Source organism: Cyclopterus lumpus, chromosome 19 (assembly GCF_009769545.1).
Source record: "Cyclopterus lumpus isolate fCycLum1 chromosome 19, fCycLum1.pri, whole genome shotgun sequence".
Lineage (NCBI taxonomy): Eukaryota > Metazoa > Chordata > Actinopteri > Perciformes > Cyclopteridae > Cyclopterus > Cyclopterus lumpus.
In genome coordinates, this window is record NC_046984.1 from 7781945 (window position 1) to 7800747 (window position 18803).

The 18803-nt window shown below is 44.0% G+C and overlaps 1 protein-coding gene across 3 annotated transcripts in view; it reads right to left on the reverse strand.

Annotated features, from left to right (window-relative positions):
- raraa (retinoic acid receptor, alpha a) overlaps positions 1 to 18803 on the reverse strand; it is a 154786-nt gene that overhangs the window by 133037 nt on the left and 2946 nt on the right. The gene's annotated exons all lie outside the window — the stretch shown is intronic.

Sequence of the window (18803 nt, forward strand, 5' to 3'; positions counted from 1 at the left end):
ACCGTGCAAAATATTTCAGACTGTTTTAATAAGAATATCTTCAACTCCAAAATCAATTTTTCATCAATCATGTATGATGTAGATCAACATCAACTTGCAAAATGTCCACACTATATCATCACAATGGGACCCCAGAGACAGGAGAGTCTTCAGACTTTATTAAAATAAGTATAATTTCATATAAAACTTTAAACAATCTGGCCTTTCCTCCATTGCGTGACATGCCTCCCCGTCCTGCTGAGAACCCCATTAAAGGCTCTAAAATATCTTCCTTCCTAGACTGCGCTGTACCCTTTTGTCACACTGCATTTAGGCAGTCAGCTCCTTCTGTTAAGTCCAGCACTCACGGAGAACGCTGCCAGCTCACAGAAAGACCTGCAGCTCTTTTTTTAGAAGAATGTGCCTAGAAGCAACTCAACTCTAAGCGCTGACTTACTCTGCTTTTTTTTATGTCTCTATAGTTTACATTTGATAGATGTGCAATATTGTATATTCAACCTATGCTGTTGTGTATGCATTTATATTATATCTGATGTCGAGATATAACTGTGCCGAGATTTTAATTGTGCCTATGTGAAAGTTAGCTCTCAATTTGGCTAGCTGTTTTAACAGCTGATGCAATTGATATGATACGTTACATGGCTCATTAAATAAATGAAATAAAATGAACCAAGAAAGCAAAAAAATTATATTGTTTCTGTAAGAAATTGTGAAAGACAAAACGTGCACACATATGAGACTGTATATTAGCTTGGCGATCGATTATAAAAACTGTAATTAATTGGTAGCAATTTGTTAATCATATGATTTACAGCTTTAAAAACATGAATAATCCTCGCTTTATTTATAATGTAAATTAAAAGCCTTTTTCCAAAATTGTTTCCAGTACTGATAAGACAAAATGCTTTACGGCAGTTGATCAACAGAAGCTCCGGTAATTATGTGATTGTCCTTATTTTTAACATTTCTTTTGACGATGCAAATAATGAGTTAATCCCAAAAAATATAATTAATAGCATGATCAATAATCAACTGTTATGTACAGCTTTAATCCCATGTATACTCAAGCGTGTGGATACAGGTCTATGCGCCTGTGTTTGCGTGCAAAGGAGTTGAGTGCCCCGGTAAAGCACAGGTTCTCTCCTGTCTCTCAGATATGACTGCGACACTCAATAACTTTCCGCCCCAGAAAACAACGTTTTGTGACAGGTGGTAGATGTTTTTCTGTCCCATATGATTGGACAAAAGGCCACAAGACGGCTTGTGACATACTTTGCCTCCACGTTTACCTTCTCAGTTGCTTTTCATCTTTTCCTGGGAGCACTGACACTGCTACAGAGAGAATGCGAGTGACAGTATCCTCCTTGTTTCCCCTGTTGCCTTTAAGGCTTTCTCATACAAAAGCTGTGAGTGGCACTAAGCTGTGTCAGTTGTCACACATCACCACACAAGTGAGGAATGCAGTGCTGGGTGGGGGGCATGTAAGTAACCATGGACTGAGAAAGTCATCATATGCTAAAAGTATGTACTGGTAGAAGTAGCTGCTTGCATAACAGGATAGTTGAAGAGACGTAACCGTCTAATTTTACTGCCATCTGACAGGTGTATGGGGCCCGGCATGTGTGTGTATAGCATGTGTGTGTAAAGCATGTGTGTGTATAGCATGTGTGTGTAAAGCATGTGTGTGTATAGCATGTGTTCATGTAGACTGGATGGGCTCGCCCTCGTTCACTAGACTGCAGTGTGGGGATTTGTATTGTGTAGCGTTGTGTCCTCTACATATCTCTAGGTTGGATAGTCAGGCCTCTCGGGTCTCTTGATCCCAGCTGCATCCTCCACTTGTAGCCAGGTTTACACTGGAAGTTACTGGAGTTGAATCCTAATGGCTTACTGGCCGAGTACAGCTCCCCACTGCTCTACTAGATACAGATATAGACTACATTTCAGCCACATGTACTGTAAAGCTAAAAGAATATGTCAAGCATAGAGTAAAGCCATGTGATGCATGTTTTATTTCATGCTTTACATGCGCTCCCTTCAGTTTTTCAGGCTCGACACAGTGGCTTGGAAGGAATTAGTTTTGTGTCTGGCTACTGTTCAGAGACAGAAAATATGAATTTGGACATGCTTCGAAGATCCGTGATTTTTAATGCGGTGCTCTCCATTTTCAACACTCTCAAGGAGACAAGCCTGGCATTGATATGAAGGATTACGTACAGGCATGAGTGTCTGACTGTGCTTTTGGTTAGCAGAACATTTACCCCTGTCTGATCTTCCCGTGGTTCCCATGCTGAGGGTCACAATCCTCCAAAGGGTCAGAGGTTGTATAAGGGGTCCAGAGTTGATGGCCGGATAGGGAAACAACTAAATCCTACACATTTTTCCCAGACATGTCCTCTTTTTTTTGTGGATAGTTAGATTATTTTACCAATTTAGTCATCTGAAAATGATTTGAATAGAGTTAGGAAAATAAAATGGTTTGTTGTCCATTTAATGGACGTTGCTTTGTTTGAAAAGGGATAGTTTGACATTTTGGGAAATGGCTCATTCACTTTCTTACCCATTTCCCAACCAGTTGTTATTCTTAAAATAGTTAGCCAGAACAAAAGATTGGGAACTGCTGCATGACTTAATACAGAACAACTCTGAGAAGCTTTTAGAGGCACAACATCCAATGTCCCCTGCGGCCTCACAGAGTTGATTAATCATGTTATTCCCTCTTATGAAAACCACAACATCAAACAGTCCCTGTACATGGTCATTGGTACAGCACTGTCATGGAGCATCTCTCTCTCTCATGTTGCATTTTACAAGGCACCTGGTGAGCCCCTTAGCAGGTGCTCAGTTTCCGCCTCTAAACACTGGGTGCCTATTTACTGCCGGCTGTGGGAATCCAGTGCTATTTCCAAAGTGTGGTAACGTTAGCCAGTCTAATCAATGCTTTCACCCCCAGCATGAGGCCACATACCACATATCATGGCCTGGTTCTCAGAGAAAAGGAGAGGGTGGCAGAGACAGGCAGGGGGGCCCTCCTCTACACGTACAGGGTGTCGCCTACGCCCAACAGAAACATTTCCAGTTCTCCAAATGTCAGTGAACAATTACAGTGAGGCGTCTAATGCATCGGGGCAACATGAGAGCCCAGGGTCCTGACAGAAAGGCCAGCGTACAGCCTTTCTGGGATATACTTTAGAATCTGAGACCTGGTGCAAGACAGAACCATGAAGGTGACAAAGCATATTGGTCGTTCACCATCCACAGTCCTTTGGCTTTTATTAATCCGACCAGCCCAAATGCTGCTGCCTTCTTAAAACCACATATGTATTTGGAACTCCCAACAGCCAACCATTCATCACTCTGCAACTTCCCTTTATTAGCTTGTCATCCACAGTAGAGTGAAATGGCCATCCTAGAAAACCGTTCATGGCGTGTCTGAAGGTTGGACAGTTGGGCTTAATAAAAGTGATTTTCTAAATATCACAAGATGAACATAATCACATCACTTGAATGCTCAAAAGAAGCAACCCTGCCAGTAGCTGAATGTACCACCCGCGTCTGTCAGTGCGCCTGGACAAGCGTGCTGAAAAGCTACATGGCTTTCTCATTGCTTCACTTCATGGCGCTAGGTTGTGAAGAATAAAGAAGAAATTATTGAGGGGAAGAAAGCGAGTGCAGATGAGATTCTATCAGCCGCATGGGAACAGTTACTCAAGCCCAACGCCTCCTTTGAACTGTGGCAAGAAACAGCTTTCACTCGGAACACATTGAAATATCATGCCACCCACATGCAGGAGGACACACACACATGTTCACACACACACACACTACTGTTGCCACACACAGGGACCGCCCTGCAAACCCACCCACGTCCCTACCTAATCTCACCTGCAAGAGAGAAAACCCATTATACAGTTTAACGTTCTCTTTCTCATTTTTTCCCCTCCTCACGAAAAAAAAACAAGAAAATATGATTTCTCAAACATTCTGACAGCCGAGCCTTTCGCAGGATTTAGTCCATCTGAAAACATGTGGTAAGCCTTGTGGAATGTCTCAAATGATTCCCAGATGTGGGCCACAGACAGGTTTAACCCATTCTTCTCCCGCTCAGCGGCAGAGAGGAGGTATAAAGGGGGCCTTGCGGGGAGAAAGTCTGCAATATCAAAAAACTTGTATCCCTCTCCGTCGATTTTTGTTACTTTCAAAGCATTAGGGCTCACTGAACTGTGCCTTAATGTAATTTGGGAAAAGCTAAATATGGAAGTCCTTTTATGCTGCATTACCCAGGAATAAAGAATGCGAGAGTGCTGCTTTTTTCCAGATGACTCAGCAATCGCAGGGACCTGGCAACGTTAAGGAAAACACCTTTGGGGACAATTCATATTCCCCACATGGTTAACTTCTCTCTGCATTGCTCCACCCCGCTAAGCAACCTGTAACAAAGCAGAACATTTCTCGTGTATGAGCTCAAATCAACGTCTCCCCAAGGCATAGAGAACTTTGCCATAGTCATATAAAATCAAAACAAGACTTAAGCTTATATGCTTCACTTGAACTTCATCATCATTGTTTACATGGAATGATTAAGCCAGGACTCAAAACGGGGGTTCATTTTATGAAGGACATTGTTGCTGTAACACTTCCAAAGATGGCGGTTTTGATGAGATAGGGAGGGAGGTAACAGAAGAGCCAAACTACTAAACGGGGTGGAGAGAGTGAACCGCTTGATAGCCTATGAGCAACAAACTCAAGTGACCCTGTTCCCTGTTCTCCCTCTCTATCTTCAGTGCCGTTGTTCCCTCCCTCCGCCTTTTTCTCCTTCTATTTCTCCCTCTTTCTCTCCTTCCCTCTATGATTCCCCCTCTCTCACCAGCCTAGCCAACTGTGAAGCAGTTGTCCAACACACACGTCAGCCTGCCAGCCAGCACGTTGGACTGAGACCCATTATACACAATCATAACAGACAGAAAGCAGACAACTGATAGAATTGCACTAAGATTGAGGGCAGAGGAGAGTGGCAGGCAGTCACTCTGGCAGCGAGTTGGTGAGCAGGCAGAGAAAGGTATAGGAGCAGTCGGAGAGAGAGAGATAGAGAGAATAGTCTTGTGCTATGAGGCACTTAGCAGGATACCATAGGCCATATGAGGGCAAAGCAGGCTGGGAAAGATTGTTACTGCTTTGAGCTTCCACATGTGAATGCACCGCAAAACCCCCTCTCCCTTCTTTCTTTCTTTTGCCTCTCTCCCACAAGCCTCCCTAAGGAAAGACCGGCATATTAAAATAAGTACAAACAACTGCCAATTCCAAATTCTGCTTTTTATATCTGAAGGGGAACCAAGCGTACTTTTGCTTCCTTAGCTGTATTGCGTTGTGAGCAGCCTGATGCTCCGTTACCCAGGTCACCCATTAAGACGGACCACGTTTTTAGGCCTGGGATCACATCCAGAGGAGATTATGGTAAATGTGCGACAGGGTCATATTTGTGTACCTTTCGTTTCCACTTCTTACCATCAAATATCCACCGTACTTACCGTTATCGTGCAGAGGTGATTCAAGACATTCAAGACTAAGTGCTGGATATCAAAAACTAAGACCACAACCTCCATGAGTTTAAACGTTGGAATTAATTTCAAGAAATAGTATGATATTCAGGAAATACGCTTTCTTTCATGCAGAGAGTAACATGTGAAAACCTATACCACATTTATGTTTGTCCATTAAGTATGAAACTAGAGCTAGGAGTTGATTAGCTTAGCTTAGAATAAAGACTGGAAGCAAGGGGGAAAAGCTATCCTGGCTAACCTAAAAAACATGCCTATTAGCAACTCTAAATATGACTAAATAACACATTAAAATCACTGGGACTTGCAGCTTTCACATTTCTATTTGTTTGCAGTTAAACAAACGAGACGGGTTAATACTGAGCTTTAAAGCTTCTGGTAGACTTATTTATAAACTTCGGAGTGGGCTAGGCTAGCTATTGACCCTTCTTCCAGTGTTTATGCTAAGCTAAGCTAACAGACTCATGTCTGTGGTTACCATACATACATGAAGCTGGCATTGATCCTCTCAGCAACAGGGAAAACAAGTATATTTCACAAAATATTGAACTATTCCTTTCAAGCTAGCAGAGCCAAAACGATCCTCCAAACACAGACAAACATATATGTCTTGCGCTGATGTCATGTCACATAACATGAATGAGACTTGTCAAACTAACCACCAGGCAGACATAACCCCCCCCCCCCCCCCCCTCTCGCCGCGTCTGCCATTTTGGATCAGCAGGGTGCCAATCGCCAACATGTTCCCCTTCCCAGCATCTCATCAGAGGAAACCCGGAGAGTATGTCCCTTTAATTAGACCGCCCGTGAAAATAATTGCGCATTAATGACATTTCTATGGTAGCCAATGAGCTGGAACAACAGAGGAAAGACTAAATCACAAATCAATTCCAACAAATGTAATTAAGGCTTAATTAGCCTCCAGGGTGTCACTGAAATGCCACAGAGGGTATGATGTGGAGGAAGAGAGAAAGAGAGGGGAAGTGAAAGAGAAATTTTGAGATCGTAAGATAGTCATTGTTCATGAAAACAATGTTCGCTCTTTAACCTATATGTACAACAATCAAAAACGGCCTACTGTATTTATTGTGTATCAAGCTGTGACTATATGACCTCAAGGCCTTCATGAAATGCATGAGAAATGCTAGCTTCTGTATGCTAAATGTGTGGTTCTTGGCACGTGCCTGGGAGGTTTTAAAGGGGAGGGCTGATTTAAAGGCAACACTTTCAGTGTAGAGCTATACAGCCAGCATTGGGTAGAGAAGTGCTAATTCTCTATAAAAACAGCTGCATGTACAGTTAAGCCCAGCAACGTTCTGGTGTTCAAAAGAAAGGAAGGAGGGGGAAAGGAAAAAACAACAGAGGGGAAGAAAAAAAAAGAAATGCGTAAACCGCAGGGAGGCTTGGAGAGGACTGGCCTGCGTGCTGCATGCCGGATCACACAAACACAGACTCCCGCGCCAATAAATGAGCTTCATAAACTGCAATTAAAACCCTGGGCACTAATTTAGTGGGAAATGGCAGCCTGTAAAAAGCAAAGTGTGTTAAGAGAAAGGAGGAGAGGAGGACAAAAAGGGGAGGAGTGCAACTTTCTGGAATTGTTTCTTTCTCTTTTTTCATCCCTTACATTAATGCAAAACATACCATGCTGATACTTTTTCCTGGCTTTTATCATTAATTACTCACTTTACACACACACACACTCACACAAATGCCTCTCCTAACAGCCATCCACTCACGAAGGCAGGTCTGTCATAGCAGAGGTGTCGGGGGGGTGCACTGGACACGGCTGATGGGAGACATCTGCCCTGGCCGCCTGTCTATCAGGGTCAAAAGACTATAGAATGAGGTGTCAGCACTGTGTTAAAACAGCCCCCGCCCCCACGCCCCACCACACATGTACAGAAAAACATACAAGGTGAAGGGAGAGAAAATCCCCACTCAATAGACACATCTTACTCCCACCACCCAGCAGACAGCACAGTCTAAACCGTCAAATGACATACTTGAAATGCTCATGGGGTCCGTGTGTATGTTACAGTTACAGTAAACGCGGCTGTAATTGGGGATGAGTGGTCATGCGACGCAGTTCAACTCTGTTAGATCATGTCATAAAGGCCTTCGAAGGGTTGCTGCGGTGCAGTGACAGTGGAATATCAGAGGCTGGTAAACAGTGTGAGTGGTGGTGCAGCTGCTGCGTGTGAATTCCTCGTAAAGCAGCAGCGACTACTCCTTCGCACAGGATGGGTGGTTTCAACATCTCTTCCTGGTTAAGATTACTGCCGAGCATCGTCTGACCTTGAGCTTGCTCGTCTTCCCCCCGCCTCGAAGACCGATCGTAAGCTGGAGCTTCAAATGTTATTCGTGCAACGTGCATATGTCAAATTCTTCAAAAGTCAGGAAAATGGCAAATACCACAGTGATGACAATAAAAGAACGCTGGAACCGCGGAAGCAAAAGCTTAAAGCAGTGCGGTTAGCTTTTTTAAATGTCTTGAACTGAGACAAAGTCCCCAAACACACACCAGTGGTCTCATCCCTGCACCACATCCCTGCAAAAGCTACATCCACTGGAACTAAGTAAGCAATGCCCTGTGCCATGTGGCCTTTTTTAATTGCTTATTGATTACTATGTCATGCTGTGACAAAAACAGGGGGAACAACGGAGGACAACCTGGAAGTGATGAGAATTTAGGGGCATAATGCTTGGCTGAGCAGAAGACGGTCTCAGAGGGGGGCGAGCATGAAGTCAACTCTGCTGGAGAGTAAATAAAGGGGATTTAAGAAAAAGAAAAAGAAGAACACGCCCTGCACAGCGCTATCATCTGGGCATCAAGTCCATCCCTCTTTGTGAAAGAGAAAAACAACATGAGCTTGGCGACGGAAGTTTGAGGTTTAGGCTTTTAACACCACCCGAATCTTCTGCTCTCTCGCTTTTGGGTTTCCTGTGTAAGTCACCATTGTATTAATGTGCCCTTGATGACCCACACACAGTTTAAATTACACAACAGAGTTCAGCTTACTTTAAGGAACTTTGAGAAGTAACAAAGTCCCCAGAGTAATTTGATAAATGAATGCAATATGAGCAGGACTGTCTTAATGACTAATACAATCTGACTGTGGTTCCATCATAAGATCTTTATAAGTTGGTGTTTTTGAGATCAAAGTGTTTGAGTAGATATTATCAGATCACATACACGCTCAATCTAGAAATAACTCATTTTAAATGGAAAACGACACTCAGTTTGATCGTGCTATATTACTGATCCTAATCATAAAGTTATGAAGTGACTTCAAACCATTTAAACTATTATATTTATACATGTAGAATTCTGTCACTGGTTTCGGTCTCTATACAGGAACTCTGACTCACTATGAGTCATCTCACGTAGGCACGTAAATTGGAAATGATACCCCCATATAATGATTAGTCGGGATCAGCTCATCTGTCTACTGCTGCTTCTCCCAGGGCTACATGTAGCCGCTCAGAGACTGGTGGAGGCCGGCAGCGAGCAGCGGCCATAATCCTTAAATGTCTCCCTGTGAGCCACGAGGAACCTGCTGCTGATCTGATCCAAATGAGGCAGAGAAGGAAATCTCCTTCCCTCTCTGCAAGGAAAGAACAGAAGGTCTCCTAGAACCGCAGCAGGACGATGCTAATCGTGCACAGCCATGTCTCTGGCTTCACATAACAGCAAGAGAAAAACAAGTTCATGTCTTCAGCACATGTTAAAAATATTAATTGTTTTACCAATACTGCAAAGTAGGTACTTCAGGTCATGATGTTTCCTTTTAAACCAGTTTTCACACAAATATATTGATATGAAGTACCTGGTGGCACACCACTGTGGGTTGTGCTAGTAATCTAAATTAGCCAAGTCAAGAGTTACCCCTGTGCGAACAGTTTGTTTCCTAATAGTTTGATTGCCACAACAACAGTACTTGAAAGTGGTCTCCCCAGTGATGTTACCATCTTGCACGGCAGCTGGAGTCTTGCAAGAATCGCTGGATTATATATCACACAAAAAAACATCTTGTCAGGCTTCAAATAGTGCATTTGTGTCCGGCAAGCCAGTGCACGGACCAATCAGCGTCGTGTGAGGAGCTATTGGCAGCTAGGGGCGTGGCTTAGGTGTGTGCGAAACGACACAGACGACTGTTTGTTCTAAGCAACAATGGCGGCTCCCTAAAAAGGTTAGTGTATATTCTGCAACAGCATCAGTTAGTGAATGATGGAAATTAAACGGGAAATAAACCAGAGGTTCTACACTATACTATATGTGTGCAGTGGTTACAACCAGAATTCCCCTGTAAGAGGAGATAGGCAAAAAGTAATAAGGCTGGAACCGTGCCTTGTGTCCACGTTAATCCACTCATACCAGAGCTGATTAGGGAGTGCGGTTTGATAAAGGACAACCTATTTTATGTTAGGACGAGGCTGTAAAAACATCAGGGATTATCACGCCCACCACAGGGCACACGGGACAGTGCAGGCGTGACTGTTGTATCCGGGGATGGCCAGATGTGTTGGCAGCTCAGTGACAGGCACAGATTAAGGTCGCACTGTCCTGGTTGGAAAAGCGCCAGGCACTACATGATGCTAATGGCCTGGCAGTGCCCGGCAGAGCGAAGGCAAAGGGAGGCTGGCAGATGTTGACACAAGGCTTTTACCTTTTGGCCCGGCCTCTCCCTTTACTCGCTGGTCCCTCTGCAAGCCAACTTTACTCTAACCCAAAGGTCCCAACCTTTTGATCTAATAGGGGGATAGATTACCCTATATTATACTGTACAGGTGTCATATGCACCCTAAAGCTGGAGTTGAGAGTAAATATTAAGTTGTATCTGACAAAAGAGTTGGACAGAAGAAAAACAGCAAAGATGTGAACGGAGTGAACAGAACAGAGTGTAACAGTGAAAAATGCCACCCAACAGAACGCTATACAACAGCCCACAATGCAGCTTTCCCTGTTGTTGTTTACCAGTAACACCTAGCTTTGTTTGTGCATCATGTTTGTCTTATCATCTGTCAAATTAAACCACATGATTTGTAAGGGTGCTACAATTTATGTTTCTTTTCTTCCATTTGATATAGTCTATAAAACAACATCATTTAATGTGTTCCCGAGTTGACTTCTTGAAATTGCTTGTTTTGTCAGATTGACATATTGCAGAAATACCCAAAGACATTACATTTTACACTGATATATAAAAGTGAGAAACCTTTTTCAGAAGCTGGAGCCAGCAAATATTTGGCATTTTTGTTTGCTACATATTTCAGAAGAATAAGGCAAACATTATAATATGTGCTACTCAAACAAGAGTAAACTGGGCATTTGTTTGGTTTGGGACTATTTTTAGCGGTGAATTAATACACTTTTTGAGCAAAAGTATTCATGGCAGCAGGACGGTGTATGTGGGACTGAATCCAAATAAACTCTCTTTCCTTCATGATAAGGAAAGTCACCCAGTACAACAACCTATCACCAGCGATATTCTTTCAAAGATTATTGATTATCAAACATGTCAGATAACCGTTTCAGCACCACATAATGTCATAGCACAGAAGAGCAGGAAATGGATAACAGACAAGGACAGTAAAGGCAGCAAAGCGGACCGTGAACCGGCCAAGCAGGCAGGCTTGCTCCTCTGGGGAACGGTCAGAAACGGGAACATGAGTCCACATTTCTCGACAGTGACTGGCCTAGATTCAGGAATACAGCTCGCTCTCTCTCTCTCTCTCTCTCTCTCTCTCTCTCTCTCTCTGTGTCTCACGTCACCACCTTAGTGGAGCGGCCAAACAAATCATGCAAAGTTAACATCAAAGTTCGTCTTCAAAGGTCACTGGATCCCTCATAGAACAAACGACCTCTGTGCTGCATATTTAAAATATGTTTTCCTCCCTTCCCTCATCCTCTGACCTACCACCCTTCCATCTACTCATCTAATTATTATTTTTATATCCCCCTCCTTTCCCATCCCTCTTTATCCCTCCCTCTTGGTCAGCCTCTCACATCCTCTCTTGTCCCCTGTTTTAAGGACACAGGCTTGTTGAAGTGGAAACCCGGCCTGTCGTCTGATATTATAGCCAACATAGGACCAGTGGAGTGACACAAGGTGTGTAGGGCCCAAAAAAAGGAAAAAGAAAACTCACGCCAAACAGACCAGACGTCTACATTGGCTCTTTGTCTTTCTTGCTTCTCTGTCAGTCCTCACCCATGCAGGACAAGAACAAATACAGAGACGCTTAGAACAAAAAGAGAGAGAAAGGAAGCGTGGAAGAGTGGTTTAGAGGGAAAAAGAAATGAATAGCGCAGCCGGTAATGGAGAGAGGAAAAGGCCAAACACAAGAGGAAGAAAGAGAGTCTTTGGAGCGAACTATAATCCAATAACAGGTCTTGTGAAAAGACAAGCTGACCATAAAACTCCAGTGAGGTTAAATGGGGACTTCAGTCTGTCAGATATGTACGGGATAATGCCCTCATTGTTGTAGATTAGAGATTCAATCGTATTCATTTGATGTAGCCAGGGCATTCATTTCGATCGGTGAATGACAACAGCCAATCAGAATAGAGAATTCACCCAGACCGTGGTGTAAATATAGAATGTGTCCAGTTGGAAAAAGAGGACGATGGGACAGAAGAGGGCGAGAGAGCAAGTGGAGGAGAAGACAACAGGTTTGTTCATCAGTTAATCCCCTAAAGCCCTCCAGACCTCCGACGTGTTCATCTCAATCTTTCGCTCCAGTGGAAAGCCACCTACCCCCCAAGACACCGCAATAAGATTTCCCTGGAGAGAGTCAGACGGTACCACTCCACCCCCACACCCCCTCTTCACCTCCCTTTCGGCTCCTTTTTTTTCCCCCTTCTTCAGTTTTAACCTTCCTCACTCCGTCAATCGGCATGCTCTCTCTTCTCTTCCTCTCGTGCCATCATATCACTCATTCCCGTGGCACTGACGTGTGAAGAGCACCGAGGGAGAAACCTCCACCGAGGGGCCTCTTAAGTATTCAAGGTCACCGCTTGACAAAGTAAACGCTGCAGCGCGTGGAGTGTTTCACAAGGCATGTGATGTTTTGCAATATTTGATGCGCTTCCCTGCAAATCTGATAGCGTGTGCTTGAGTGTGTGTGTGTGTGTGTGTGTGTGCGCGTGCTTGTGTGTGTGTATGTGCGTGAAACCGGATGACCTGTGTACAGGGTGTGTCCTATAGTAATGAAATTGTTTACACTCTTTTGATGTGTGATGATCTGATCCAACATCATCTGATCGAGTTGACTCATTCTACTTTCAAGTCTACTTTGGTTAGAGTTTATTTTATGTTGTCACACACATCTGATGCCTGGGGAAAACCTCCTATCTCCAAATTTATGAATTTCCAGGAAGGAAACGCGGTTTTCGGCTTGATAGAGGCATCATTCTGAGGCTACTTCTTTTTAAAAGAGTTTCATAGATTTTCAAGATTAGAGTGTGTTTCACAACCATGGAGAATAGTGATAGCTGTAATTCCCCCCTCCTCTCTCTCACTTCCCTTATTTCTGGTCTGCTTATGATATATATATATATATATATATATATATATATATATATATATATATATATATATATATATATATATTGTGGCATCACAAGGGGACAGGTAGTGGAGGGGCGCTACAGAGTGGCCACCAGTGCAAAAACTACATCTCCCAGCCTGCCTCACCACTCACCCAGCTGCAGCTGCTTAAGGCACCTGATTGAGGCAGGGCTGGGAGACTTAAGGGAGAGCACCTGGGAAGGAGAAAAGAGGGCGGAAGGTGAACCCACGAGCACCTGGAAGAGGACAACAAGGGAGAGGACCTCGTAGCCTGGATTCACCAGGATTGAGTTTTTGTTTGGTTAATTAACCACTTTCTCCTCCGGGATGTTTTGTGTTATCTAACTGGACCTTTTTTTTGATACGTTGTTGTTTTTGGATGTTACCTTGCTGGTGGGATGGGAAATAAACCTGGACTTTTTGTTAAATACCCTTGGATGTGCCTGTGTTCATCTCTCTCTTTGCACCGCCCCAGGCTAGCCTGTCCTAGCGACAGCCCGTGACACTACAATATATATATATATATTAATTTAAAAAAACTCCAAAATCAGTTTTTAACGGACTGCAACAATATTAATTTGAATCTGCTCTGCATCAGGCCAAACTTGCATCTCAACAAAATGGAAGCCAAACATAATATGATGCAATAAAAAACTATCTATCTAGAGCAGTGGAAGTGACAGAGGAGTCACTCACACTTATTTCGACACACATTTTGAATGACAGTGATGTACGTTCTTCGGCCATCAGCCAAGCCAACATTGATCAGGACTGGCTGCCAACGTTACATCAAATCAATCATGTCCATCGATCCAACACCATGGGAATAATATTGTGTGTGTGTGTGTATGTGTGTATATTGGGGAATGTTTATTGTTGAGCACTATAGAGAATGGGATATTACTGTCACATTAAAGTTTAGGAGCCCAAGCTGAAAGAAATATGAACTGTATTCAGCTTGTGCATGTGCTGTTCACTTCATTAGCATTCATAATTATAACACAAATATCATAATGTCAGAGAACATCGATAATCCAAATCATTTCAGATCCGCTCGCTGTCAGAAGAGGGGATGAATGGGAGAGGAGCGGCTACACATCCCAACATGCCAAACGACAAACACTAGTAAAAGTCATTTTGTCAAGTGAAAAAAAGTTTGATGTGCTTTGGCTGCCCCCCCCCCCCTTCCTCGGAACAGAGATCAGAGCAGATAAAGAGAGCGAAGAGAGAGAGGGAGAGGCATACCTCAAGACCTGTGTGTGTGTTTTGAGACTCTTCAATACTTCTCTCTGCTCAGGTAGAGCTGAGGATGTTTGTCACAGACAAGGCGATAAAAGTCAGGCGAGTAAAAGAGAAATGAATGTTACAGTGGGTGAGATGAGAGAGAGTGGGATAGAGTGTGTGTCGGAGAGGGGGGGGGGGGGGGGGGGGGGGGGGGGGAATGATCGCATGCTAGTGGAATGAAGCATACTCCTGCTCCTCTTATCTATCTGGGTGAGGAGACGAGGCAAAAGCAGACAGTGTATCACACTGGGGCCAAAACATACAAATCTGATGGGGGGAAAAGAAGAAGAAAAAGCGGGGGGGGGGGGGGGGGGGGATCACCAGACCTCCTCCTCCGAAGAAAAGATTGGAACATGAAGAAGCCTGCCTTATGGTTCAAGAACAATTGTTCTGCATTCTTTTCCTTAACCACAAACTGCAAGGCACTTAGCACACACACACACACACATTGTGCAGGCGTCCTCACATGTTCACACACATATAGGCTGCACTAGCAGATTTTTACACACATTACACATGAAAGGATGTGGGTGGGGGCCAGCGCAGGGCGGCTGTTCCGAGTGTTTGTCTTTTATCAGGTGAAGGAGAAGCAAGGAGGGGGGAGGGGGCGGTTGTAAGATTTATCTGCTGCAGTCGGAAAACTTTGACCCCTGAGTTGTAAATCTGTCAAAGGAGTCTAGCCAGCTCAACAGGAAACACGAAGAGGAAGGGGGCTGGGTGGGGGGTGGCAACGGCTGGAAGGGGCTGGGATGTTTTTTTGGGGTTGGTCGGGGGGGGGCACCACTAAGCTCAACCATTTCCAAAGAGGCACTTTTTCAGTTGGGGGGGTGCCCCCGCCATGTTCCAGCGTTTGCCCTCCTTACCCCATCAACATTTTTTTAAAAAGCGGCTAGAAACTATGCAGGAAATCACTGTTTTGATATATGAATGGTTCAGATGTCTGTGTATACCAGCAGCATATGTCATATTAGATGCACCTTCCCCCCCCAGTGATTATGTTGAGTGGTTCCACTTTTTACTGAAATGCTGGAAGAATTCAGGGGAAGCACGAGTAGTATTAGAAATATATCTCTACAAAAACAAATATAAAGGCGTCTTTTTACCGACTTTTCTGTTGAAGCTTCCATCCTCAACAAGTAGGCATTGGCCAACTCACAAACACACTCAGAAATGACTTTTGCAAGATGATCAGCCCTCAGAGACATTTATTTTCTGTCTACCAACTATCTGTTTTCCATCTCCTCTTCGATTACTCCATATGTGTTTCAATACAGCCCAAACAATGTAACAACAATGCATGTATATATTGTGTATGTGAATATTAAGCAGACCTCAAGATCAAGCTTGTGTTGCCCAGCATGTACATTCCGTCTTTGCAGGAAGTACAGCAGACCTTTATCTGCTTGATCTAGTTAGCGAGCAGGCAAACATGAAAAGAGATCTTTACTTACCCTGTAGCAAGCGAAAACAATGGAGCAGTGTAGAACTGATTGAGAAAGTGTTGCATTGGAGCATGAAGCACATCACAAGCAAACATTCAGGTTTTGTTTGGTATTTTCAAGAGTTGCTGCGAAAGCCTTCTGACTTAAACTAAAGTCTAAAAAACAAAACAAAAAGTATAATAGTCTTCTCTATCGCAATATATTCAACCAGAAACAGCATTCGCAAACACAAAGAGTGATGGTGGGGTGTTTGAATCCACATCCACAACATCGTCAAGAGGTTTCTCTCATCCCGAGATCTTTCCACTGGGGTAAGTGTGACGGTCTGTCCTGTGCGCCCTGTGCTGTGTGCTCGTTCTGTGGCCAGCAGAGCAGGGCAATCGGACACACTCGCAACTCAAATCATCTATTACTGAGCCCTGGGAAACCCCAAACACCCTGGCACAGGGTACGGCACGCTGTCACAGGCTGCCCTGGGAACAAGCTCAATTAGCCACCTGGCCCAATGCCTCCCCATCACAACACTCAGCCCTTTTCAATCCGTGGGCCGCAGTGCAATGGATCAGGAGGACGGGAGCATTTTCTGGCAGACAGCTGCACGCACGGGCTTAAGAGAGCAACTTTCCTGCAAAGGATATTGTTTTCATTTTCCTAATCATCCCATAAACCGTCCTCCATGACAGGAGTGCTGGTAGAAGGGAATGAGATATCCAAGAGCTTTTTTTTTTTCCAACACTAGCAAACCCGCACCTTTGCATCAAGAGAAAACAACGAGAGACACTCAGGAGGCTGAGCTATTGTGTCAGCAAGTTCATTCACAAATGACTAAGAGAGGGTTTTGATACTACGGTGTGAATGTGTAGGAGCTTATCTGGACTGTATGAAAGCAGAGCTGTGAAGTTGCGGATGAAGAAACCTCACAAGCATGTGAGGTCTTGATCTGATTTACCTTGAAGAGCTCTAAGCTAATAAACCCGTGTGTGAGAGGGTTTAGTCTATATCTGTATGTATGTGTGTGCATAGACAGTATAGTGAGTAAAGAACCAAGGCAAGAGGCCAAAACAAGAGCATAGTCAGTCTGTGGCCCACATTGGACACTACGCATAGCCCACACACTCACACTCACATTAATGTCGGTGAGGGATTCTTTTTTCATGCTTTCGTTGAGTGGAAAGAGAGAAAGAGAGGTGTGAAGCCTCAGTCACGCAATGCCGCTCTGTTTGGCTCGCTGTGTGGTGTGTGGTGTGTGTGTGTGTGGTGTGTGCGTGTCCGTGTGTGTGTGTCGTGTGTGTGTATTTGGTGTGCACAATAGTCTGCCAAATTAGGCATGTATGTTGTGGTTAGCAAGCGAGTGTATCTATGGATGCAAAAGGTGACAAATCTGACGTTTCACACAGGAAGTCATATTTCCACCGCCCTTCCATGCTTAAGAACAGGTCTTTTTGTTTTACTTCCAAAACCTGAGGTTTTGTCTGCTCTCAGATTTAGAATTATAATGAGCTTACAGCAAAACGACTCAAGGGACAACCTCACGAACAAACTGGACAGCCCCACTGAAGCTTGGTGGCACACAGCTTTCTATAAATACATGTGAGCATGTCTGCAGGCACATGTGTGCATGTGCTGCCATGGGGGAGGTACACAGGGCATCAGAGGCCACGTTTAAGGGAACTTGTTGTGGTAACAGATACATGTGGTTTCATGGAAGGGGAAGTGAAAGCTGAGGGCTGCAGCTGTTCATGTCTAGAAGGCCTCATCGACGCTAACAATAAGAGAAAGGAAGCAAAGAGCAGAAATTGGCTGTGTGCCACAGTTATCTAAGTGTAACAATCTGCCATGCCTGCGAGTCTAACTGTGTGTGTTATTCGCATCTGTGCCAGCAAGACACAACAGTTCAACTTCCGTTTTCAGCCCTTTTCCTTTTCCTTGGATACCACTAGTGATATAAACACAATAAGCGCATTCTGAAAAGTAAAAAATCTGAATTTGAAATGAAGTGAAGAAAGCTGCAACTTACGAAAACCGGGTGACTCATCCGGGTTTTCTATGCTGACAAATTGATGTGTCTCAACGAGAAAAGGTCAAAGTGTCACCACATAGAAACTGGCACTCTGAAACCTCACCTAGACTATTTCCTCCTTCAAGCTATACGTTATATGTGTCAAAAAGTTGGGATTTGATAAGGTCACGGTGACAGGCAGTATACTGCATATATAGTGAAGTAATATCTATCTCTATTCTCCCTCTGTGTGTGTTGTTAACCCAGCTTCTCCTTACGTCGTGAACGTCGCCGCCCGCGCATGCTCTAAGTACATGTGAGTGTCCACTAGCTAGCGCACAGCTACGACTCTGCACTGCTCTCATACGGCGGCTACAGCTGCCGTCTCGACCAACAGTGTAGTAGCAGAACCATTGCACCCACCCCATTCCCCCTCAGGAAGCACTTAGTTGTAAGCACTTAGTTTGCACGTCAAGTCAAGTTTATCAAGTTTGTCAAGTTTATATTTAGTAGTTAGCAAGCTAGGTTAACTAGCTGTCTCGATCAGAACTGACCCTATCTGAGTATCTCCACCCACTTGGCAAAAATGTACCCTATTTTTGGTGTGTTTCTGACCGTATCAGAAATATCAAAGCATGTAAATATGCTCTAGTAGAAACACAATAAAAACAAGTATGAACCTGAAAATGAGCACGATATGTCCCTTTTAACTCACTACTCAATGAAACACAAGCCGACTGACTTCCGTCATCCACCATGGTGGAACAGAAGCTGTCATCATTGCTTCATGAAATGCTACGATGCTTTGTGCAGCTGGCTAATCTTTTTCTCTGAACAAAACTCATTAGACTTCACTGCAAATCAAAAGGCCTAATAGCGGCCATTGTCAGACGTTCAACAAGAGGACGAGCCTGCCTCCTGGAGAAGTCCACAGCGAGGGTGAATGAAC